The following is a 26,467-nucleotide window of genomic DNA, read 5'->3' as shown; positions in this document are numbered from 1 at the left end:
GTGTTATTTGACCTTGATAATGATACAGAGATAGGGCTTGAAGAGAGGTCAACACCACCTGCCCTAAAGAATCCTCTATTAAGAGCGGGGGCTCAACAATTGCATTCGTTGGCAATATAGTTGGTGTCAAGGATAATCTTGTTGGCAGGAGGCAGGGTTCAAGGGACAAATTATGGTGTGTGGGGACAATTTCGTTGTCCGCTGGAATAAACTGGGCACTTGGCAATCTAACAAATGAAGGTGCTAACATTGAGTCCTGAGAATTTATCTTGAGCGTAGATGCATTCACAGAGGGCAAGGGAGGAAGCATACCATTTGGGAGCGAAAGGCGCCTTTCTGTATTTTGTATGGCAGATGCAACCACCCCTATAGTTTTCTGCAGCATTTTATCTATTGCTGTCAAACTTGGGAGAGGAGTATTTAAGGGTGCACTTTGCTTGGTATTAGGGCGAGGCTGCAAAGGGATATTCTTCCTCATAATCGTAAAATAGCATGAGCAACTATTTCGGCGACAAATTAATATAATGGTCCTAATAATAAATAAATGAAAAATACAAGTAGGACTAAAAAATGTCAATTGTTAAGAATTAATATAGACTTAAACTAATTCAAAATGTCGATTGAAAAGTCACAAACAGTAACGACATTTGGATGGTTACCCCGGGCAGGAATTAAATCAATTGGAATCCGTTCAACCAAGAGGGGTGGCCCAGCCCGGCCTCCCCCAGCCCCGGATGGCCACAGACAGCCCGCTCTTGTCCCGGGCTTCTCCCAGCGTCGCCTGCGCACATTCCGCGACGCGGAAGCACAGCCTTGTTTTTAAGTACCTCCGGGCGCGGAAGTGGTTGTGTGCTGCGTCCGGGTGCAGGGAGACCTGGAAGCTGAAGTCTCCCTGCTCGGCAGCCGCGTAGTTAGAAGGAGTAGCGGCGGCAAGGGAGACCAGCGACAAATGACCCGGTGGGCAACAACAGGTCAGGTATGTTCACTCAGCAAAATGCCCCTCAAAAGATGATTGCCTCGGCAGAGACCCCGCTCCACCGAAGCACAGTCTTGTTTTTAAGCACCTCCGGGCGCGGAAGTGGGTGTGTGCTGCATCCGGGCGCAGGGAGACCTGGAAGCTGAAGTCTCCCCGCTCGGTGGCCGCGTAGTTAGAAGGAGTAGCGGCGGCAGGGGAGACCAGCGACAAATGACCCCGTGGGAAGCAACAGGTCAGGTAGGTTCACTCAGCAAAATGCCCCGCAAAAGTTGATTGCCTCGGCAGAGCTTATTGTTGGAGATTATTTCCAACTTGAATCCTTTTCCAGCAGAAGATGAATATCCTAAATTATCACGTGAGAGGAGAAATCAATGCTTCTCTGTGCTAAAGTTCAGTGACCACTTGTACATTCTACTGATTGTATATAATAGATTTTATTCAAGTACAGGAAACATTATTTTCTGTGCATCTCTAGAAATATTCCTGCTTCCTGCTAGAACTGAAATTAGGAAGTCTGTTTTATGATTTGTTTTGCCAGGTACTGGCTACATAGCTAGAAGGAAAGATTTGTTTTTCATAAAAAACATTCAGCTTTATATGCTTTAGGATTTTAGTCAACAATAAAATGTGATGAAGTGTGAGTGAAAGAAATGTGCTCTTTTTGACACTGAACAGTACTACAGAATGTTTAAACTGACCATCTTCATGCAACATAAAAAAATAACATGCCTTTGTTTCATGTCTCCTTCCTTCATTATTGACTGACAACTCTGACTGGTTGACTGCAGCTTAGGGTTGAAGTTTGGAAAATATCCTGAGGATTGACCTTGACCCTTTTAGGCATTACTACGGGCAGGCAGACAATGGATTAAACCCAGATCCGTGACTGGGGGTGAATGTTTTGCCAATGTGCAGCATTCCGTCCATCACCTTGTGTGTTTAGCTGTTCGCCCTATGTGGGAAGGGTATGCCCAGACGTGGGTCCCGTGCTCACTATGCCACTGGAGTCAAACTATTCTGGCTGATGACGGCTGATAGCCAGAAACCGGTCCTAGGATGCTTGATTCCGGTCCAGGGACGACATGTCTTGGCAGTTCGGACTGGACTGTTCCATTGAGGCACAGGGTCAAGACTAATTTGCATATGGGCATGTCTGAACTGGGGTGGCCTGGTGAGCAAAATAAGGATGGATTAAATCCAGATCGGTAACTGGGGTGAATGTTTTGCCAATATGCAACATTCCGTCCATAACCTTGTCTGTTTTGCTGTTCGCCCTATGTTCGTAGGGTATGTCCAGACATGGGTCCCGTGCTCACTATGCCACTGGAGTCGAGCTATCCTGGCTGATGATGGCTGATAGCCAGAAACTGGTCCGAGGATGCTTTATTCCGTTCCAGGGAAGACATGGCTTGGCAGTTCGGGCTGGACTGTTTCCATGAGGCACAGGGGCAAGACTGATTTGCATATGACCATGTCTCAACCGGGATGGAGTGGTGAGCAAAATATTGATGGATTAAACCCAGATCTGTGACTGGGGTGAATGTTTTGTCAACGTGCAACATTCCGTCCATCACCTTGTGTGTTTTGCATGTAGATGACTACCAGGGGTTTTGCATCACAACATTCCACCCTATTTTCTCTTTAATCTATAATCACACACCAGGTAGGTAAAGAATAAAATATTCAAGCCAATGACCACCCTTATACATTTACACTTTAAGGTGCCTTCTTTGTGATTTGAACTTTCACTCAACTTACAGCAGTTGAGGGTAGATTTTCTTAAACAACAACAATCATAAAACACACACAAACAACCTCACAAAGTATTCTCGTAAAAGACTAACTTTGGACCAGCCAGTACAAACAAAATATTCACCATGTGAGGAAGGGGCGGGGCCTTGGAGGGGGCAGAGCATCATATCCAGATATACCTATAAGGCTCTTTTGCCCCAGCCCTGCCCCAAACTCCCTCTTCCAAAGAAAATGAAAAAAACGTTGCTGAGTCTTGTGATGATGTCCTGTGGTGTTTTATCACCTCTTAATGGACATTGACAGTTCAAACCCTATGGAAAAGAGCTGAAAGTCCACTGTTTACACTGGTTTTCAGCTTGTTTTAACGGCAACTGTATCTTATTTGCTCATCATTGGTTGATTGTGTGTCACACTCTGGCACAGTGTAAGTGGGCAGGTCTGCAACTTTACTAAAGCTTTTGGCCCTGGTGGAAGAGGAACTAGAAGATAAAGCATGCCACTGGACCTGGGTGAGGGTTTTTAACATTTTAACCGAAAGGTATCACAAAAGGAGGCTAATTTACTAAATTCTTCAGTCTAGCGTACCCAAACTTAAGGACCTTAGTAAGTCTCCACTCACAATTCTTGAACAGAAGTGGAAGTGTGGGCAGAGCAGGCTAGCTGTAGAGCTACAGGGATAGAGCAGCAGGTTTGCCAAGCCGAGCTTCAGCTGTGAACAACAGCGAGGGAAGGTGCACAGAGAGGTACAGCTGCTGGGCACCGGAGTTGTGACTCGTGTGTGGTACCGGAAGCCATACCATGTCCTGTTCTGTGATGCAGTGTACTCCAGGAAACACATACTGAGGAGGAAAAGAGGAATGCTGGTGCCAACTGCGCCAGCAGTCAGGGTGCTTGTGCTGCTATCCACCGACCTGCAGTAGTCACCCTATTCTACTAGACTTTTCTCTTGCTTGTTGTCTGTTGCTTGAGAGATCGGTTGATACTCCAATACCTTATGTGTATGAGTAGCATTTCAGCAAACTTATTGAGGCACAAGTTATTTTTTAAGCCTTTCACAAACAGAGAGTTAAGCAATAAAAAGATAGACAAGGGGCGTGGCTAAGATGGCGGCGTGAGCGGACGTACTGCTCCGGAGCTCCTGCCCAGACTGAGGGGGCCTGCGGGACAACTCGCCGCGGCTAGTGAACTGCGGGGTGCCGGAACTAGCGCCGAAGCCTTGGATTCCCCTGTGGAGGTACGGCCGGCGGTGATTCGAAGCTATTCTGGTGCCGGGGCAACACGGCGAGGAAGTGAGGTGGTATCGCCATTTTGGGACAGACCCGCCGAAACCGGACAGAAGCGGAGGCAAGTGCAGGCCCTGGTGGAGTTGCCGGTGAGCGGGAGATCTGAGCTAACAGCGCCTGAGAAGTGGCCAGATACCACAGCGAGACTAGACTACCTGGCTGGTATTGGGGCATGAGTGAGGCCCGGAGCGCCTTTTTGCTGAGTCTTACTGCGTGGACTGCTTAGCGGGGGCCGGAGACCGCAGAGGAGACCGACCGCAGGGGCCTGTGATGGATACCGGTGAGTGGAGCGGAGTTTGGCTGGAGGCTTTGGGCAGCGTCCGGGATTGGGAAGCCGCCGCTTGCTGGACTGAGCGCTACAGAGGAGAGCAGAGTTGCTTCAGGGGACCCGCTAGCTTTTGGCTGAATAACAGTGCCGTGTTGTTGGAGGACCGGCCAGTGAGCCTCTCCTCCGGGGTGTGCGGCGGCTGCCTGTGACAGTGGTGGCGGAAACAGCTTGGATTGTGCCTGAGAGATCCCCCTGGGGTTAGAGGGTCGGCGGGGAGCTGCAGGACCGGGCGCTCATAGCCCCGGGCACTCTTGAGGCAGATGAAGGAGAGGGCGAGGTCCACCGTGGCTTGAGGACTACTGGCTCCCTGGCCTTGCATCGGAGACCGCCGGGCCAGAGCCTTGGAGACAGGGGCTGACGGCAGAGTGTGACCATAATGACCTGAGGCAGCGATATTAGACGGAGGCAGGCGGGGGGGCCGGAGTCCGGGCGAGCTGAGAGCGACAGGGTGCCACGAAGAAGAGTGGACGGATGTCGGCCCAAAGTGAACTTCGGCGGAGCAAGGAGCCCTACACGTAGGGTAGGTGGTGGAGGTACCGCCTCACACAGCACCTTCGGGAGCGCCCGAGAGTCTTGCCTCCCTGGCCGATCGGTGGGAGACATTGTGTGACGCCACCTGCTGAGGGAGTGCTGATCGTGGCGATCGAGGAAGAGGACACTACATGGCTCTCTTGGGCCATGCCGGGCAGTGCTATGTCCTCCTCCAGAAATCGTAAGGACAAGACCATTAAAGACCTGTTCGGTAAGGCGCCAGCCGATCAAATGGCCTCTGATGCGGTGGCTGGGTCCTCGGGCCCCAAACCGGGGAAAGAAGACAGATCTGAACCTATCACCAAGGCGTTCCTTGAATCTATGTTTGCCGCTCTAAGAAGTGACATCCATACCCTCAAGCAAGAGTTCACGTCAGACATTCTGGAGTTCCAACGGGATATGGATAGCATTGGAGAGAGAGTCGCAGATTTAGAAGGTAAAAGCGATGGGTAGGACACAGAGATAGCGGCTCTTCAGTAAGAAATTCTCAGGATACATGACCAGCAGGGAGATCTTCGAACGCACGTTGAGGACCTGGAAAACAGGTCCCGACGCCACAACATACGCATCAGAGGAGTGAAGATGGGCGCGGACTCGAAGGACGTATTCGCCTTCTCTAGATAGCTTTTCAATCACATATTGGGTAGGCCAATGAAGACGGAGCTGCGACTGGAATGGGCGCACAGGGTGGGTCCCCCGAGGGCACCATCGTCCCGCCACCAGATATATTAGTCTGTGTCCAGGACTTTCGCACCAAGGAGGCTATCCTTCAGAAAGCACGTCAGATGCATCCCCTGCAGTTCTGAGATCACACTCCAGTGCTTTATCAGGACTTGTCCGCCCTCACCTTACGGAAGAGGGGAACCTTCAAGCCCATCACTATGCACCTCCAGCAGCGCAATATCACCTACAGCTGGGGCCACCCATTTAGAATAGTGTTTCGCATGAACAACAAACTGTACCAGCTACGTTTTTTGTCCGAGGCTTGCCACCTGCTGGGGGTGTAACTGTCAGATTTGGAGGGTGGAGATGAAGACCCCAAGGAGGAAGTGGATGATTCCAGACCTAGATGGTGCCTACAGGGTCGCAGGCACCTCCTCAAGAAACCCCGAGCTGCAGAGGTCATGGAGGGCAGGAGGTCAGCTTTGGAGGGTCTATCCGCGGACCTCCCTAGCACCCAACCGGGCTGACACTGACTGTCTGATTTCCTAAGATTTGGGTTGTTGGCAGGAGGGGGATGACATTCCTGTTGGTAATCTACCCCATACCTCTTTTTCTGATCAACCATGGTTGATGGACTATGTGTTTTTGCTTCCTTTTATTTCCTTAGAATGTTGCACAGTTTGGGAATTGTTGGGGGGATTGAGGGGGGTGTCCAGCGCTCCACGTCTGACTTTCTTCTAGGGCCAGCAGAGCTTCACATGTCCATGCAGGCCGTCCCCGCCTAGCAGTCAGGAACACGAGGGACGCCACACATGGTCCCCTACATACAAGCCTAACCCCGATAGACAGTAGTAATGCCTGACACCACCCTAAAAATTGTAACTCTCAATGTGAGGGGGCTTAGCACCCCGGTGAAACGCAGAGCGGTATTGTCATGCTTGGAGAACACACAAGCAGATTTATGTTTACTCCTGGAGACTCATCTGCTGGCACGAGACTGTTATGGGTTGCGGTCTCGCAGGTTTCCTACTCAGTTTTTCTCCTCATGTTTCACTAAAAAGGCTGGGGTGGCGATTTTGGTAGCACAACGGTTTAAAGGGGAGGTATTACACAAAGTTGCTGAGATTAAGTGGAGACTTTTGACCTACCGCTTCGCCTTAGGGGGCTTGACGTTTACTATTGGCTCTCTGTATGCCCCGAATGACGGCCAGGAGAAGGTCCTGCACTCTGCACTTACTGAAGCCACAGCCACATCAGACCGCAACATCATTCTGGGGGTGACCTGAATCTGGTATTTGACAGCTTTTTGGACAGATCCTGCCAAAGCTCCCGCCGGATAGGTGCGCTCTTGGCAGAGAGACGTGGTCGCTTAAATGACTTGGGACTTCACGATCTTTGGTCCAGTTTCAATCCCCTCGACAGAAAATACTCTTACTACTCCAACACATAAGACCTACGCCAGACTGGACCATCTGCTGGTCTCCGCCCCAATGCATGTGCTCACGATTACAGTTGAGATAGGGGTGGCCTTGTTGTCAGACCACGCTCCGGTGTTCGTCACTCCCACCCATATCACAGCCCTCCAGGGTTTGGCGTCTCAGGGACACTCTCTTACACAGGGCTGAAGTAGTGAAACACATACAAGGCACAATCACTGACTACCTCTCTCATAATGTGAACGCAGACACAACCCTAGCAACCCAATGGGCAGCGATTAAACCTGTGGTTAGAGGAGAATGTATTGCTCTCTCTACTGCAGACAATAGGGAGCGCCAGCGCAAGAGGTAGGAACTCACGCAACAGGTCCGTGAATTGGAGCAGATGCATCAGAGAATGGGAACCCTGAGGGTGTTGTGAGAGCTCAAGACGGTACGCCACAAGCTAGCGTCACTCGACCAAGATAGAGCAGAATTTGCAACCCTGAGACTAAGACACGCTTACTATATGGGGGGGATAGATGTGGGCGCCTTTTGGCCAATAGACTGAGGGAGGCCCGTCAACAACAAGGGGTTAGAGAGATTGTCTGCTCGGACGGCATCAGCGTATCAGAGGATGCCGCTATAGCGGAATTGTTTTGCGACTTTTATGCTGCACTCTATACCGGGGACCAGTCTGTTGGCTCGGAAGGGGTGGCCTCTTTAGACTCGGTTTCCCTGCCATCTTTGACAGCGGCTCAGGCCAAATACCTTGATAGGAACATCCAAACCGAAGAGGTTATGGCCGCTATATCTCGTCTTAAGTTGGCGAAGGCCCCAGGGATTGACGGCTTCTCCGCCATTTTTTACAGAAAGTTTTGTGCTATGCTTACCCCGCTCCTTACTTGACTATTTAATTCCTTTGCAGACTTGGGAGCAATACCAAAGGACATGTTAGAGGCCTCGATAGCGGTAATCCCTAAACCCGGGAAAGATAGGCCCCGTATTTAGTTCTATCGCCCGATATCCCTTCTTAATGTTGACCTTAAATTGTACACTGGGATTCTTGCCGCTCGTCTTGCCCCCCATATGCCCAGCCTTATTGACCCAGATCAAGTGGGCTTCATTCCGGATCGCTAGACGTCAGATAACACCAAACGGATTCTCCACGTCATTGAGAAGGCTACTCGGGTGCCTGGGGAGTACATGATGTTAGCCATAGATGCCGAAAAGGCATTTGACCGCGTCCACGGGCCCTATCTAGAGCTGGTGCTGGAAAGGGCAGGGATGGGGGAGAAGTTCCGCACCTATATCCTCAATTGTTATAGATTCCCTATGACTACGGTGAGAGTGAACGGATACACCTCCTCTAGATTTTCTATCGAGAGGGGTACTAGGCAGGGGTGTCCGCTGTTGCCCCTTCTTTTCGCCTTATACATGGAGCCCTTAGCTCAGAGGATGAGGCAGAACTTAGAGATTGAAGGGATCAAGTTTGGCGGTTGTACCCATAAAATTCGTTTATATGCGGATGATGTCTTAATCTCACTAACCAACCCGAGGAGAGCCCTTCAGGCGTCCATGGCGGATTTAGAGACCTTCGCCCAGAGTGACGGATTTAAGATGAATACAGGGAAATCACTGGCCCTGGACCTTTCGCTGTTCCATGCCACCTGAGATTATTTACCGAATGTGTTCCCTATCCAGTGAGCGGCAGATACAATCCCTTATATGGGGATTCAGATGGCCTCCTCTCTCCCCGTTATGCTCAATACTAACTATGCTATACTGCACGGGAAGATTCGGCACGAACCGGGATGGTGGAAGCACTAGCCTCTCTCCTGGCTGGGCCAAATAGCGGCGGTCAAAATGACTATTTTGCCGCAGATCCTCTCCCTCTCTGACCCCCTGTCGGATGGATTAGGCAGACACAGTCCGATTTAGCCCAGTTCATCTGGAATGGTCAGAAGCCACGAATGCGGCAAACGCTGGTTACCCTATCCCCGGAGGCTGGGGGGTTGGGTGTTCCTGATCACCAGTTATACTTCCAGGCGGCTCAATTGTGATATCTGGTCGAGTGGGGTAGATGGGAATCAGAGAAACATTGGTTGTTTCAGGACCAGGCGGTGGCACACAGACCACTGCAGGAAATCCCCTTCCTACGTAAGCCTCATAGGCCCCCTAATTTAATGCTTCACACATAACGCGGGTACCACTCGAGGTATGGGACGCCACCAACATCAAACACGAGCTCACAACCTTCCCATCTCCACTCACTACGTTGGTCTACAACCCTGATTTCAAGTTCGCACAAGCGCAGATAGACGCCTCTCCTCATACGAAAGGTGGCTTTTCACCCGCATGTCCGATGCCAAGCTTATCTCAGATTTCTACAAGATGTTACAGGTTATGCAAGCACACACACATAATCCTGGCAGGGAACGGTGGGAGAGAGAATTAGGCAGGACGCTCAGCCACAAGGAGTGGGAGGGGATATATTATCAGGCCCGGCACTCTGCGTACTACATGGGACTCACATTGACATTCACGAAAGTGGTGACATACTGGTATTATACCACGGAGCGATTACATGCGATAGACAAGGGTAGAGAGGTGACCTGCTGGCGAGGCTGTGGCCAGGTGGGCAAACTAGTGCATTTGTTGTGGGAATGTGTACACCTTCGACCCTACTGGACTCAGGTGTTGGACGAGGTAGACAAGCACTTTGAGACGGAGATCCCAAGCTTCCCGGCCTATGTGCTTCTAGGTCTTCCCAATACTCTGACCTACCCACTAAGATCTCGTAGAGGCAGACAGATGGCTGTCGCACTGGGCTCAGCGGTACAAAATATACTTATACACTGGCGCACTCTCAACACACCCTCTTTCACAGGTTGGCTCCACCGATTGTGGCATGTATTCGGGATGGAGAAGTTGGCACTTACAATGGCGGGGAGGGATCTACCTACGACGACCTGTGGCACCCATTCTTATTGCTTCTGGCTACTGAATTACGAGAAATCACATGCCCCCGATATCTCAGACTGCTGCGTCTCACGGAGCTAAGGCAGACGGAATGTAAGGAGGGTCGTTGAGGACTATGCATGGATTGGGGAAGTACATGTGATGATGGGGATGGACACTGGGGCTCTGGACGAGGGGAGGGGGGTTCTAAGGGTGAGGGGGTTATTTTTCTCTTTTTTATTTTTCTGTACTGCATATTCCTTGTACGTGATGTTGGCTGCATATATTTCAGACGCAGGGCTTGCCCCCTCAGCTGGCTCTGTCCAGTGCTGTTGTTCCGCTACTGCTTCATGATAGCTAAATGTACATGGATATGTTTCTGTGTTGAAAATCAATAAAGACATTTAAACCATAAAAAGATAGACAAGTAGGGACAGTCTATTGGACCAGTAGCCTTCAGAGACAGGGCTGTGTGATGTTTGATTAAATGCATATAAAGACAGTGTTTATTTTAGAGCAAATAAAGATTTTTTCACCTGGTGTTTTGCTGCTCCCTCATCGCTTTTCAACACACTCTTTTGAGTAAGGGAGTGTTGTAAATGGGCTTAGCTTGAAATAACACATGGGTCATATGAAACTTAAATTTTTTAGACTTTTTCTGTTTTTAATGCTATTAATAATGTGAAAGTATAACTGCATTTGCATTTTGTTTTTTAAATAACTTAAAAAGAGAGCTTTCCTTCTTCAACCATGACTGAGCAGTTTCTTTGCATGAAAAAACTGGGGGGCAGATGGATCACTGAGTGGCATCACCCTTGCGTCACGCAAAGGCGCACAAGGGCGATGAAACGACTTAGTCAGATTTATCAAGCCACGCAAGGCCACCTTGATAAATCTAGAGAAATCCAATGCAGAGAAAATTGCTGCATAGTATTACTCTGCCAGACGGATGGTTCCATGGGTGGAGAGTGGGTGTCCCTATGCCTGCACCCATGGATTCCCTGATTTACAATTTATTTCTCTTAATCTTTTCCTTTTTTCCTTGAGTGATGCATTCTTTAGAAGACATAGAAAGATTAAAATGCCTCAGAAGATAATTTCTGTGGAAAAAGGTGTCCCTTCCTGCACAAAAGCAGTCCTGTCTGCAACATAGGCACCCTTGCACCAAGGTGCAAGGGTGCCAGTGTTGGCGCTCGGCATCACGTTGTGCACCAGCACAATGAAAGGACAGGAATGTGCTGTATCATGTTAAATGCAGCCCTTTCACACAGTGGAGCAAGGTGGCTTGCTGCATTCTGTGAGAAATTATAAATTTGTCATAGTGTTTTTTTTCAGTCACTTGCACGTGGTGCAATTACCAACTCATTTTTATTGTTTGCTCAGTATATTGTCAGCAGCTTAGTTGCATTTGGGAAAAGAGAGAAGGGATGTTTACATTATCCTACATGCTGTGATGACTTCATGGCTCAGCACTTACTTTTTTTCTGACACCAGAATGCTCATAGGCCGGTGAGCTGGAAAATGCCAAATTCTGGAAGAAACTGGGATTTTTCCCTGTACACCACAGGTGAGTGAGTTGGCCAGTTGCCATGAAAACCTTGCATGTCAGCTGACCAGACGAGAACCAAGAATATCTGTGCATAATGAAGGTAAATGAAATGAAAAGAATATTGAATGTCCATGAAAGTGATGCCCCTTCATTATCGTATGCCTTATACTTTCTCTCGTAAAACTGTGCATTTGTTGGACAACATAACCATCAGAACTGTGTGAAACTGATTCCATGCACACCATCTGGATATGTTGGCTGAAGTTTTGCTAGCTTTCAGTGCCCTACCTGTACCCCTAAACGTACAAGGTAAAAAATGTGCAGCATCAGAATATCATATCCCTGACTTCCCAAGGAAATTGTGGTAACAAATCTAGAAATGTTTCACATAGTAACTTATGCATATCCAAAGAGAAACACAAGAACTCCACAGTAAAGCTTTTCAATGTTTATTGAAGCATTGTGTTTCTTGAGTAAAATACTTCAACTGCAATAATCAATAGAAGGAAACAGAATAATGTGATTACTACCATTACTTACCTGCCGCCACCGCCGAGAGTCACACCACGCAAGCAGTCCAGTCAAGGAAGCCGCCCACCCCCGAGAGTCACACCGGGTACAGCAAACCGCGCCGCCGCTCCTGGAGGACCACAACTCCCGGCAGGCACCGCGGCGGCGCGACGGAGTGACGCGGAACGCGCCAGCAGGGCGCAGGGCGCAGTGACAGCCCGATAAAGGGAGAAGGAGACCGGCAAAGCGGGGGGAACTACCATTACTTACCTGCCGCCACCGCCGAGAGTCACACCACGCCAGCAGTCCAGTCAAGGAAGCCGCCCACCACCGAGAGTCACACCGGGTACAGCAAACCGCGCCGCCGCTCCGGGAGGACCACAACTCCCGGCAGGCACCGCGGCGGCGCGACGGAGTGACGCGGAACGCGCCAGCAGGGCGCAGGGCGCAGCGACAGCCCGATAAAGGGAGAAGGAGACCGGCAAAGCGGGGGGAACTACCATTACTTACCTGCCGCCACCGCCGAGAGTCACACCACGCCAGCAGTCCAGTCAAGGAAGCCGCCCACCACCGAGAGTCACACCGGGTACAGCAAACCGCGCCGCCGCTCCGGGAGGACCACAACTCCCGGCAGGCACCGCGGCGGCGCGACGGAGTGACGCGGAACGCGCCAGCAGGGCGCAGGGCGCAGCGACAGCCCGATAAAGGGAGAAGGAGACCGGCAAAGCGGGGGGAACTACCATTACTTACCTGCCGCCACCGCCGAGAGTCACACCACGCCAGCAGTCCAGTCAAGGAAGCCGCCCACCACCGAGAGTCACACCGGGTACAGCAAACCGCGCCGCCGCTCCGGGAGGACCACAACTCCCGGCAGGCACCGCGGCGGCGCGACGGAGTGACGCGGAACGCGCCAGCAGGGCGCAGGGCGCAGCGACAGCCCGATAAAGGGAGAAGGAGACCGGCAAAGCGGGGGGAACTACCATTACTTACCTGCCGCCACCGCCGAGAGTCACACCACGCCAACAGTCCAGTCAAGGAAGCCGCCCACCACCGAGAGTCACACCGGGTACAGCAAACCGCGCCGCCGCTCCGGGAGGACCACAACTCCCGGCAGGCACCGCGGCGGCGCGACGGAGTGACGCGGAACGCGCCAGCAGGGCGCAGGGCGCAGCGACAGCCCGATAAAGGGAGAAGGAGACCCGCGTCGCGGGACACCCGGGGCGAAGCCCGGGCAAAGGGCGGGCCCTCTTAGGCCCTCAGAGGCCCGAGGAGCCTGGCCTGTGCCAGACACCCTGTCCGGTTGCAGGTAGCCAAAGGACATCGAGACTGCATAACTGTAAGTTGGCTAATTCCTGCTGTAACATACCGTTGTGAGCCCCTGAGTTCCTGTTGTACTGAGATTGGTACTGGATATTGGCCATAAACATTTCCTGCTGTACAGTGGGTTATTTTTCGGGCTTGCCATGACCCACCCACAGACCAGAAGCATGGCAGCCGCTGGGGCAAAAAAACTAACTGGTACCTTAGATGATTTTATAGTACGCACAAATGCCCTTATTGATGAAGGGATCATACTGATGGATAGAAGGGTGTCTCAAGACTTAGCTATGGCAAAGCGTTCCTCTCTGGGCCATATTGCACTAGCTTGCACACCTAATAATGTATCCGCTCCAAAAACACTTGTAATGGTACATAAGGACCAGGGTTGTGACTTACCAGCCTCGCAGGAAGGTCTGGAGGCAACCCCAAATCTCTCCTTGTTGCTGGAAAATGGCCCGGCTGCAACCGAGAATGAAACCACAGCTAGTACCCTAATTGAAAGGGGGAGGAAGGAGGGGGCAATCCCTAAACAAAAGCCCATTAAAACGACCACTCAAAAAGGGAAAAACCCCCAGATTAGTAAAACCTATGACCCAACTCAGTTGGTTCCGATTCCGTTGAATGTGAGCACCAACCTAGATGCTCACTCCAATATTAATGATACTGCAGGTGGGCCCCGGGCAAGTGTGGGTATAACACTAAGTCTGCCAGAGGAAACCATCTTGGATATTAGCTTGGAGGGGATCTTGGAACTAAGTGGGGTAGTTGACAATCAAGCTGGAGGGGGTGAGGACAGTAGTAGCCTAAGCATGGTTAATAATGATATCTTTGCTATGCTAAAAACTCTCTTAGAACCTATAGAGGTTAGGCTACGATGTCTGGAAAAAATACTGACTAACATCCATAAAGATATTAGTGCCCCTAGCTTCGACTCGAACAATAAAGTTTCACAAAATAAACAAACTATGAACAAACCACCCATAGCTGCTAAAAGCGATGTTACCACTAATCCACCTCCAAAACCCACCACTAATCCACCCCCAAAACCCACACTAACATCTAAAAACCCAACCACAGCTGATAAAGTAGTGCCACCCACACAAACTCCCAAGGATAAAGTTAATGCTGAAAAAAGGGAGACACGTAGAAACATACATCTACCACCAGAAGCCTCCCCATATGTTGTGGTCCTTACTGGAGTCCCCCAACCTGATAATAAATCAAATGAAAATAATGGGGGACTTGTAAATAAAACAATACATTGGTTAAATGATAATTACCCTCTCCCACCAGCCTTTAAAAGTAACATCCTTATGGTTGAAAGGGCTCCTTGGGTGGGGTATAATAATAATAAAAAAAGGACACACGGTGACTGCGTGGTGATAACATTTGAGAATCCTCGCACCGCAGAATTTATTACATCGAGGCCCCCAAGAAATTATGGTTTGTCTATTGTGGCTAGGTCACTATCCTACTTTTACCCTAAGGGTGAACAACCGGATAATAGGTGGAGCTGGACCAGGGACAAACGACACCATGGTGGTAATACTGGTCAGGCTTTTGATAATAACTACCACAACACACAGTGGAATGGGAGGCATGAAGATGGTTGGAACACTGTGAAACACAAAGGGAGGCCTCCTTATTTTTATCCACAAGGTTGTGACCCTGAATGGACAGGCAATCTGCAATTTCCTCCATTTTTTCCGTGTTATAACCGGTTTGATTGCTTGGAAGCAGTGGACTGACTCCCCAAGAACAAGGAAGATGTCCGGCTGTTTAACAATCCTGTGGGCTTGGATTCTATAAGTTGTCTAGGGTCTGAGGAAACCCCAGAAATACAGGTGGGGGATGTGTCTATACAAGGGAGCCTGGTCAGAAGTCTAGGGGATACCCTAGATATTTCACCTGTAGGTAAAGATTACTGTAAGGTGCTCTTTTGGAACGTGGCTGGGTTAAAACAAAAGATTACCAATCCAACCTGGGATGAGGCCATTACCAACGTGGGAATATTAGCCCTTCAAGAAACTTGGGCCACCACGCCGATACATCTTAATGGCTACAAAACTTACTTTACCCCGGCGGTGGGTGGAGTACATGGGAGACCCAAGGGGGGGTTGATTGTATACATATCTAATCTCCTAGTATACGATAAAATTTCTTTTTCCCCTGGATCTAGTTACTATCAAAAAATAGTGATACATACAAGGAAGGGTCCAAAGGTGGTTCTTTTTAATTTTTACAATAACTGTTCAGATAGCATGATTAAGGACGTACTTGACACACTAACCTCAGAAATGCAAGACGAACTTGATAAGAGCAAGAGGGCTGAAGTTATGTTATTATGGGGGGGTGATTTTAATTGCACTCTCTGCAAAAAGGGCCAAAAGGGTATCTGTGGTTTAATGCTGGAACAAGATGTCAATTTGACGCATTTTGAACATACCCTACTAGGCGACTCACTAAATGAGATGATTTTTAATTTTAATTTTGGGTTTTCAAATGAGTTAGCACATCATACAACGACATTTGCCCCAACTTTTGTTGGGCGGGGTGCCTCATCTATTATTGATTTTAGTTTATGTACACTTAGCTCCGCGAGCAGATTGATCAGAGCAAACATCATGGACTTACCACTGAGTGATCATCTGCCACAAGTATTAATAATGGAGAACCTATTTGCTGTAGTCGATACTAGAGAATGTCCGAACCAAATGGTCCAGGACGTGAGGTTGGGTGCCCAAAATGGCTACAACCTTAAATGGAGCAGACTGGTCCCGGATGATTTCCAGTATAAAATATTGAGTAAATGCATGAGTAGTTTCTTGATCTGTCTAGATGAACACGCAGAGAATCGTGATATAATAACACATTTTAATATCATCTCTAGTACAATTAAGGAAGCTTTGTGGGTTGAAAGGAAAAATTCCCTAAAGTCCAATAGGAAATGGTTTGATAAGAATTGCACTAGAGCCTTGACAAAGCTCAGACATGCAATTCATAAAAGACCACGGGACGTAATCCTAATTAGAATTGCAAGGAAGGTCTATAATTCAGCATTGAAGGACAGGAAGGCCTCGATAAAAAGGGAGGCTTGGGACAACCTATGCGCTGCCTCAAAATCAAAGGATCCGGCTGCTTTTTGGAGGGTCATTAATACCCCCCTTTTACATGAACAAAAAGCACGCATAGAAATTGCCATCTCAGAAGATGAGTGGGTGGCTCATTTTTCCTCCCTTTATAAGGTTGTGGAACTAACCCCTGAAACAGACCAGGATGCGGGGTTGCTAAATTTAGATACATCCAGAACTTTAATTGTAACCCTTCCTGAAGTTACAGCAAGCTTGAAGGCGACTAAGGGGGGCAAGGCAGCAGGACCAGACGGTATTCCAGCCGACCTCTATAAGGCTAACATCGAATTATGGGGGCCACTGTTGGTTCAGCTCTTCAATGCCGCTCTGGTAAATAGCCCAATTCCTACCTGGTTTACATCGGTAATAGTCCCAATCTTTAAGAAAGGGGACAGGCTAAATTGTACTTGCTATAGGCCAATTTCCTTATTGGACTCTTCTATAAAAATTTTGGGGAGAGTGATTTTAGCTAAATTGCAAAGCTGGGCGGAGGATAATGGGGTGTTAAGCGATTTCCAATTTGGGTTCCAAAAGGGTTTAGGGACCATAGAGCAAAGTTTGAACCTTTTCACCTTGCAACAGGAGTATATAAAGGTTAAAAAACAACGTCTATACCTCACTTTTGTTGATTTAACATCAGCTTTTGACTGTGTGTCACACACTAAATTATGGTCAATTATGGCCGAATTGGGGGTAGACAACGCCATTATATGCTTCCTGAGAGAGCTCTATTCTGGGGCCACTGCTAGTGTCAGATACGGGAATAATGGCGAATGCAGCAGACAATTTGGGATTGGTCGGGGTGTGCGCCAAGGGTGCGTCTTAGCCCCCTTTCTATTTTTGTTATATATAAATGGAATGGAGAAGCACCTCGTGCAGGAGGGCAGAGACATGCCTATGGTGAGAGGTAGGCCTGTCCCTGCACTGATGTACGCTGATGATGCTGTTTTGATGGCACGCACACCAATGGCTTTACAAACTTTGGTTACAGCCTTTAACACTTTTATGCTTGGTTTAGATTTGAAAATCAATTGTTCTAAAACTTTATCAATGTATTGTGGGTCCAGAACAAGCAAGCACGTGAAGCCAATCTTTATAAACTCCAATCCCCTAGAAAGGACCCCTACCTTCCCATATCTGGGGATATTGTTCCATGAAAGTGGCTCATGGACTACAGCAATTCATGCTAGATCTTTGTTATTTTCTAAGACTATTATGGCCCTAAAATGCTTTATGAAAAAATTAGGTAAAAAACCCATAAAGGAGATTTTAACTGTTTATAATGCAACCTGTATATCTGTAGCTACCTATGGTGCAGGATTATGGGGGTATTCAAACATCAGTGCGATTCAGATCTTGGAAAACAAGTTTCTATGCCACATTCTGTCCGTACCCCAAAGTACTGCAACGATGATATGCCATGCTGAATTGGGGACACCTTATGTTACCGATACCATTAAAATTCAGCCAGTTCTCCTTTGGCATAGGGTTTGGACAAATGATGAATGTGTTGTCAATCGGGCTATTTTAGAGGATATTATGGCATTGGACAATATCAGCGATTTTAAATGGATAGGCTATGTTAGAAACTTTCTTGAAAAAATAAGTTGCCTCCAATACTTTGAGGACCCACAATCAATGGAATATATATCTAGAAGAGATTTGAAAAATCTGTGTATGGCGTACCTCAAGGAAAAGAGACACATAGAAGAGGCGAGAAAAAAGACTGTTTCCATCCACCAGGACATTCTATGTGGAGAAAAATTGCAGCCATATCTTTCATTCTACATGTCCAATCATGAACGTTATCTTTTGACCCGTTTTAGATTGAATATTGTCTTTAGGACATTATCGTTCCCCGTGATGAATTGTTGGTCGAAGGATTTATGTCTTTGTCCATGTGATGATGTATCCCAACAATCCGATATACATATATTATTCTTTTGTAAATTTTATACTCTTCCTCGAAAGAAACTTATCATCCCTATCCTCAAGGATTTAAAAGTATATAGATGCCGCCTAGCATTCACAGAGTGCCAGAAAATGGAAACTGTTTTTATGGTTGCCTCGATTGCAGAATTTTTAAAATTAGTTTTTAAGTGCCGTAAATCAATTCAAATAGATTGATTGTTTTTATTGTATATATGAATTCAATTCTGTTGCTTTTCTTTTCCTTTTCGTGATTTTTAAAAAGTTCATTCTACCTCTTGTAAATTGTACCTTTCATGCTACTTTCATGGTTATCTTGTTTTTTAACCGAATAAAGTATTTTTGAATCTTGAATCTTGATTAACATTACAAGAACAGTGAAAAAGATAAACAGTTCAACCATTATGCTGATTACAGAAAATACATGCTTGCATGTAAGTACTGTAAAGTATTGTACTCCTGACTAGCTCATCCCAACCTATCATGTCTAGGGTGAGTGCATCTGCCTAATCCCTGTAGGGGGATCTAACTCCCTGTTACCTGTGGGTTAGTGTCATCAAGCTGCCTGTCCTGCTGGAGAGCTAGGCAGCATTCCTTGCATGAGGTAACAGGAATCAGCTGTGCTGGAACTCCGGCATGGCTCGGCCTCTCAGTGCCATTGAACTATTTCTCTGTCAAAACAAGGATCAATATTATATATTACCTACTGGCGGTCGCCAGTAGGTATATATAGTTAGGATTTTTTCTCTATGGGTTTTTTGAAAATTCTATGTCTAATAACTTTGGCGTTTGTGGACCGAATTGGCTGAAATTTTCAGGAAAATTGCACATTTTGTTTCTGAGCAGCCCTTGAAAATTTGGGGGGGGGTTTGTCAAGGGGGGGCCGAGAAAAAAGGGGGGTCCCAAAACGTGTTTTTAACATTGAGTTTTCCATAGGGCGGTTGGCCTCACTTTTAGCCCGAACGGCTGAATGGATTTGCACGAAACTTGACAAAATTGTAGGGACTGGTAGCCCGATGTGCCTTTTGTAGGTCTCAATATATGTGCTCCAGTGGATTTTGAGAAATTAACGTTTAAAAAAAGATATATATCTGTAACAGCGGACCAGGCAGCGCTCCGGTTCGCGTACTTTACGCGCAACGGAGCTTTGTGAAGCGAAGCTGATTGGTTCTCCGGCGTCTGTCAACATTCCAAAAAGTCCGTAGCGGCCGCCATCTTGTCTCTCGGTAGGATCGAGAGACAAGAGGAGGTCAAAACAAAGGGGGAAATAACTATAAGGGGGCATAGTAGATCCTCGCTGACCCCCTAGGTTTGATGTGGAGGTTTTAAAAGGGCCCCGCGGGGCAAAAAAAAAAAAAAATAATAATAATCGAACGGCTGAATGGATTTGCACGAAACTTGGCAAAATATTAGGGACTGGTAGCCCGATGTGCCTTTGCTAGGTCTGTAATATATATGTTCTCCAGTGGATTTTGAGAAATTAACGTTCAAAAAAAGATATATATCTGTAACAGCGCTCCGCTTTGCGTAACGGAGGTTTGCGAAGCTGATTGGTCATTCTGTCACTGGGCTATAGTTGGGCTACATCTGGCTGATATTTGGGCTACATTTGTTTTTTTGTGTGTCTGGCGGCCATCTTTGGGCTACATTGGGCTACATTGGGCTTCATTGGGCTACATTGGGCTACATTTGGGCTCCAACATATATATAGGCCAATGTAGCCCAATATATATTTTTCAAAGTTAATTTTCGTAAAAACCACTGGAGCATATATCTTGAGACATAGCAAAGGCACATCGGGCTACCAGTCCCTACAATTTTGCCAAGTTTCGTGGAAATCCATTCAGCCGTTCGAGCTAAAAGTGAGTCCAACCGCCCTATGGAAATGAAGGAAATGAATGGGTAATTTGTAATTAGCAAATAGCTAATCGCAAACTAGGAATGGTAAAGAATCGCTATTTATTCCTTAAAGTTCGCTATTTAGGAAATGCAAAAAACTTTGATGATACATATGGCGGTTCATCTCTAACAAGATAAGAAGCATAGGGATACATTTATGATGACTGGCGCATCACCAGGGATGTGTTAGTCATTCTGTGCCGCTGTTCCGTCACCTATGGTGTGCTGCATTTACAATGCGGCGCATCATGGGGCAAAAACAGCACAGATGCGTGATGTATCTGTGCCGTAAAGGTGGCGCATTGCTGGAGTTGTATCGCAAGTGTGATGAAGCTCCAGCAAGGGTCGGGGGTGCCCCTGTCGCAGGGTTTCTGTTCTCACACAGAACTGTGGACAGAGGATTGGAACCTCGGCGAATTAGGGTGTCCCAAAACTCACGTTAGTAATCAAAAACTCCTTAGCAAGCTAGGTACAGTGTCACATTGGATATAACAAACTCTCAATGTTTAGACAATCCAGAATATGAACTTATAGTACCTCAGGATACGTGGAACTCATGAACAGTCGGTCGTTATATATTTCTTAGAAACCAGAACATGGAGTTAAGAAGAACACATGTGTATTTGAAATGTTTATTTACTAATGCCGTCTTCTCAGGCGTAGTATCTTAGATAATAGAAGTACACATATTATCAGTAGCAAAATTACCAGCATAGTTACTAGTACATAAAAAGCGAATGGTGACAGTATGTTAACATGCTGTAAATGAATAAGAGTTAGCAACACTTATAAGCAGCCGCGGGCCGTGGAGGGAGTTACGGTGGGGCAGGGAGGCGGGGAGGGGGAGGGGCAAGGTAGAGAGGGCTCCACCCTGCTTCTCCCCCTCCCCGCCTCCCTGCCTCACCGTAACTCCCTCCACGGCCCGCGGCTGCTTATATCTCACCCTCCCTAATGCACATATTATATTATTTGCTAAGAAGGTCTCTTTGTGTTGGTTTAGGGCGTGCCCATACTTTAGTGTCTTAGATTTGAAGGAATCACATCAGCATACACCAGCTCTCTCTTCATGTGAACCGCATCAACTGTTGTGTATGTGTGTTCGGCAAAGCAATATAAAACTCGCCTCATGCCCAGAATTGGCAGAAGTTGCACTTATGTTATGAGTATGAAGTCGTGGAGATCAGACCTCATAACAATTCTGTATCGTGTTGTTCTTGAAACTTTAGCACTCGCTGTACAGATATAGTTTAACAAGCAAAGCAGATAGTAGAGCAATAACATATTATTCTCATGTAAACCACGATGAACTACTAGGTGGAAAGCTAAAGCAACAACTAAGTGTCGTGTGCAGAAGTTGCAAAAAAGGAAAAATGGCGTTTAAACCGGTAATGAGCCCATGCTAACTTAACACGGTGTAAAGATATCCAGGACCTAGATGACACCTCCCCATGATCCGGAAACGAACTGAATAAGATAATAGAAGTGCCATCTCATGAGAGCAGATTGCAAGTTTATATGTGGACGGTCCGCAAGGTAAAGCATTAAAAACTAGGAAAATTTAATGCTAAAGAAAAATAAAACAGCCAAGTACTTTATCGAGTCTTAAGCCAATAGGCAAGGTAAATAATAAAAACTTGACAAATAAGTCAATGAATTGTCAATGAAATGCTAGTACTCAGCATATCAAACATGAAAAAGGTCTATGACATAACTGTGTATGCAAAATAAGCTGCAACAGCCTCCAATAGGAAGTCACCGTCTTCATCCGAAAACAGTTCAGCCATCCAATTTAAAAGCGGAAAAGAACATACGTGCTCTCCCAGCACCGGATCCTCTATCACCATCAGAGGACAGCTCGGTGGGTTTTCAAGAAAGCTCTGTTCCAAGAAAGACTGTGCTGCCGCCAGTAAATTCCAGGGACCAAGTAGTCCATGCATCAATGCCACAGCCATAATCCTTTCGCCAGGACAAACCAACTCGTGAGTAATGATAGGAGTCATCAGCTGATTAAAGTCGACGTCAGGAGAAACCGGTCCGCAGAGACACAAATCAATGGCCCAATCGAAATCACAGGTCAGGCAGTGAAATACAGGCTGGACACAGGTGAAGTAGGAGAATCGAAAAGATAATCCATATGCCGTGCTTAATATCGCCAACGGCATTGTGCCATAATATTCTAGCATGCGATTGCGGAACAGTGTCAGCAGCTGCAGGGTGGGAGGTTGCATAGGAGGGACATCCATATTTAAAAATGTAAAAAAGCACAAGAGCGTCCGCTGGTAATGCAAGTAAAAATGCCAATCCACGAACCGGAGTGGAGAAAATGGAATGAAAGGAAGCAGGGATGACTCCAAAGATTTTCTCAAATGAAGTCACGAGACCACTGGTAACAACTTTAAAAAAGTGCGCCAGGGTCTTTGTGGAGGATGCGTTAAAGATAGTCGGAACCATCTTGCTGAAATTGAAAGGCAAATCTGAATTAAAAGTATTCCTTTTATCGTAACAGTAAGTGAACGGGTTATTTGCTGCAGAAATGTTCTATTTCCTCCCACACATGAACATAGGGAGTTTTCAATCTGGCCACAAATACCAACCTTGGGACAGATTTCAACGGCATGGCAAGAATAAGAGCTCTTTTGTCTCAGAGAGAGGTGGCCTTGAGTTCGGCCCGGGAAACTTTCGTGCTTCACATAGCGAACACCCGTACAGAGGTGCAGACCCTTTTCAATTAACTCAGAACAATCTTCATTATTGAGCATCAAATAACTACCATTTTCCAACAACTTGAACGTGGGGATGATAGCAGGAACTGGCGTGCCTTGCAACACGCAAGCCATATTTGGTCGGTGTTTGTTGCATGAACCGTGTAACTGTATGTGCCTACACATTAGTGAATGATCTGGCGTCTCAGTGCATTCCTCTCCATTCAGATAAACTTCTTGATCATCTTTGAAACATCTGTATGTGTATGGAAGCGACCAGACCTCATGAAGAAAAGCACTACCTAAAGGTTCATAACGACCTATTGGTATATATTTCATACAATTTGAAAACTTATATAAAGCAAAAGGCAGCGTTATTAAACCGTGGATAAGGCACGTTGCCAAAAAACCCGCAATCCTCTGCTGATGATGTCACTGAGCATGTCATGAATGATGTAATATGTGACATCATCAGCAGTGGATTACGGGTAATAGTATCTCTAGTTTACTCCCCTATAGCTGTCTTTCTTTTAACATAAGTGTCTGTTTCCTTCCCTTATACTTACTGTTTTTGGTTCGCTTCTAGTTCGCGTACCGGCGAGCGAACTGGGAAGCGAACTAAGAGAAATAGAGGTTGGCACAGTTCCAAATATTGTACCAATTTTTTAATAACGGGGAGGTAGTTCTGAAAAGAACTTTTTTTTTTATTGTTTTTGTTGTTTTATATTTTTTTTATTATTTTTCGGAACATTTTTTTACTTATTTTGAATTTTTCTGAAGTTTTATATTTTTTTGGGTTTTTCTTGGAGGGGGCAATGAAAACGATTCATTGTAAAGGGCTCAACAGGAACAACAAAACAAAAAAAGAAGTATTTATTATTTTGGGCGTTTCGTACAAACTTGCATATGATAGTCAATAGCTCTGTTGATCAGAGTGATGCTTTTTTCTCCGTAGGAAATGAATCCATCGCAAAATACGCAGGTGTGTTTTACTTCACCAAATTTCATTTGTATATTTGGCACCATCTCCCTGCCCTCTGGTCCCGTTACTTCCGGTACAACAGATCTTCTGACCATAATAGGGAGATTATCTAGGTCGTTCCGAAACTGTGCAGCACTGTAGTTGTTAGGATGCCACCTAGTCATATGGCGATGCATTGTGTAGTTTCCGAAACTGTATTTTTCTCGGTTCCTCTGGACAGTCTATCTTGACATATAAGGCAAGTTACGTATCTTGCATTTACTTTTTTCTGACCTTTGGGAATTTTAAAAAATTGCCAAATGAAGTTTTCTTTCCGGTGAGACGTCCTGGGCTGCTCAGGCAAAAACTGCCTCTCTTCGTGCTCGTCGTCCTGTTCCTCTTCTTCTTCTTCTTGTTGAATTATAACTTGAGCAGGTGGTCCACTCTTCCTTGGATGTGGTGGAGGTGGTGGGGAAGCACCAGCTGAAGCTACTAAAGAAGCCATTGCTCAGTGATCACAAAGGGTCTTTCTCTCACAATGATGAAAGTCAGAGTGAGGAAAGAAGGAGGGATTTTCATCATTTGGGAAAAACAAGAGTTCTCAACCAATCAAAAGTGTTCATTTTAGATTATATGACCTAGTCTTACATCATTAGGAAACCAAAAGTGAAATGAACCAATGAAAAGTGTTATTACCAAGTCACATGACTTGCTGTGTTTACGTTAAGCGCTTTGCAGGGCCTCCCGGTTTGCTTCCAGAAACCTGCGCTTTGCGACTCGCTTCGCGTACCAGTTCGCTAACGTAGCACGTCATATGACGTATCACGCGACAACGTGAAACGTCATGCGGACGGGAGGCGTCACGATGTTGTTTTCTAACGCGGCACTTGCGGTAAAGAAACGTTTACCGGCTCGCGGTCTATTTCGCGGCATCAAGGTCAGCTAACGGGAAGCTTCCCGATTCGCGAAGCGGGAACGAAGAAAAAAAAATATTAAAAAAAAAAATTATTCATAAACATATAAAATATATTTTTGGATTTAAAGAAGAATACATTTTACAGCTACAGATATTAGCTGTTAAAAAACCAATGAAATTCACAGAAAAAACCATAGTTTATAGACCATATATAGTTAGGAATTAGCATTTACAAAACCTTGAAAATTCACTGAAAAAACCACAGGTTATAGACCATATATAGTTAGGAATTAGCATTTAGAAAACCTTATTTTACTCACACAAAACCATTGAAATTCCATATATAGTTAGTTGCACTAACTATATATCGTGCACCCGCAATCCACTGCTGATGATGTCACATATTACATCATTCATGACATGGTCAGTGACATCACTGATGACATCACTGATGACATCTCAAATGACATCACTGATGACATCACTGATGACATCTCATTTGACATCAATGACCACATCACTGATGATATCATTCATGTGACAATACAATGCATCTCCTCACATTTTAATATAACCTCTGTTTCACCCAGTGTTAAAAAGAGAGTATAATTTTTGAAACCATTGACACACCAATACTAGTTACTACATACGCACTCACTGATTGCTACGTCTACACACACCTTCACTCATTCACCCATACAATCATTCATACATACAATCACTCATCTTTACAACACTATCATATGCACTCATACACCTATACAGACACTCACAGTCTGCCACTCATCCATGGAGTTACTCACACACCTAGTCAGTCCTGTAAAGAATCAATGACACTTCCATTTTCTTGTCTATACAGTTAAACATAGAGCACCTTACATTTTCAAACATATACTAACACATACTTACCTTCTTATACAATCATTGATACAAGTACAGATTGATCTGCACAGAGTCACACACCTCCGAGCTAGCCACACACACACTCAGTCTCCCATACAAATACTTGGGCAATCAATCAATAACCCATATAGTTACTCATATAGCTACTGATCAACACATGCAGCAGTTTACAGAACAACAGACATAATGATGCACAAATTAAGACAGTTTAGTCACTAACCCATGCACTCAGTGAGACACATTTAATCACTGACTCATACATTCAGTCTTGCACCTACTAAATCCTTCGTCCAGACACTTATACATCTACTCATTCTTCAATATGTAAAACATATTTAAACTTTACAGAAACACACAGTCACTGGATGATGTCATCAGTGATGTCATCAGTGATGTCATTTGAGATGTCATCAGTGATGTCATCAGTGATGTCACTGACCATGTCATGAATGATGTAATATGTGACATCATCAGCAATGGATTGCGGGTGCACGATATATAGTTAGTGCAACTAACTATATATGGAATTTCAATGGTTTTGTGTGAGTAAAATAAGGTTTTCTAAATGCTAATTCCTAACTATATATGGTCTATAACCTGTGGTTTTTTCAGTGAATTTTCAAGGTTTTGTAAATGCTAATTCCTAACTATATATGGTCTATAACCTATGTTTTTTTCTGTGAATATATATATATATAATAACATCATCTATGTTACCGTGCCTAAGCCACAGTCAGT

This window comes from Lissotriton helveticus, chromosome 8 (genome assembly GCF_964261635.1).
Source record: "Lissotriton helveticus chromosome 8, aLisHel1.1, whole genome shotgun sequence".
NCBI lineage: Eukaryota > Metazoa > Chordata > Amphibia > Caudata > Salamandridae > Lissotriton > Lissotriton helveticus.
Note: the sequence above shows the minus strand (reverse complement) of the source record.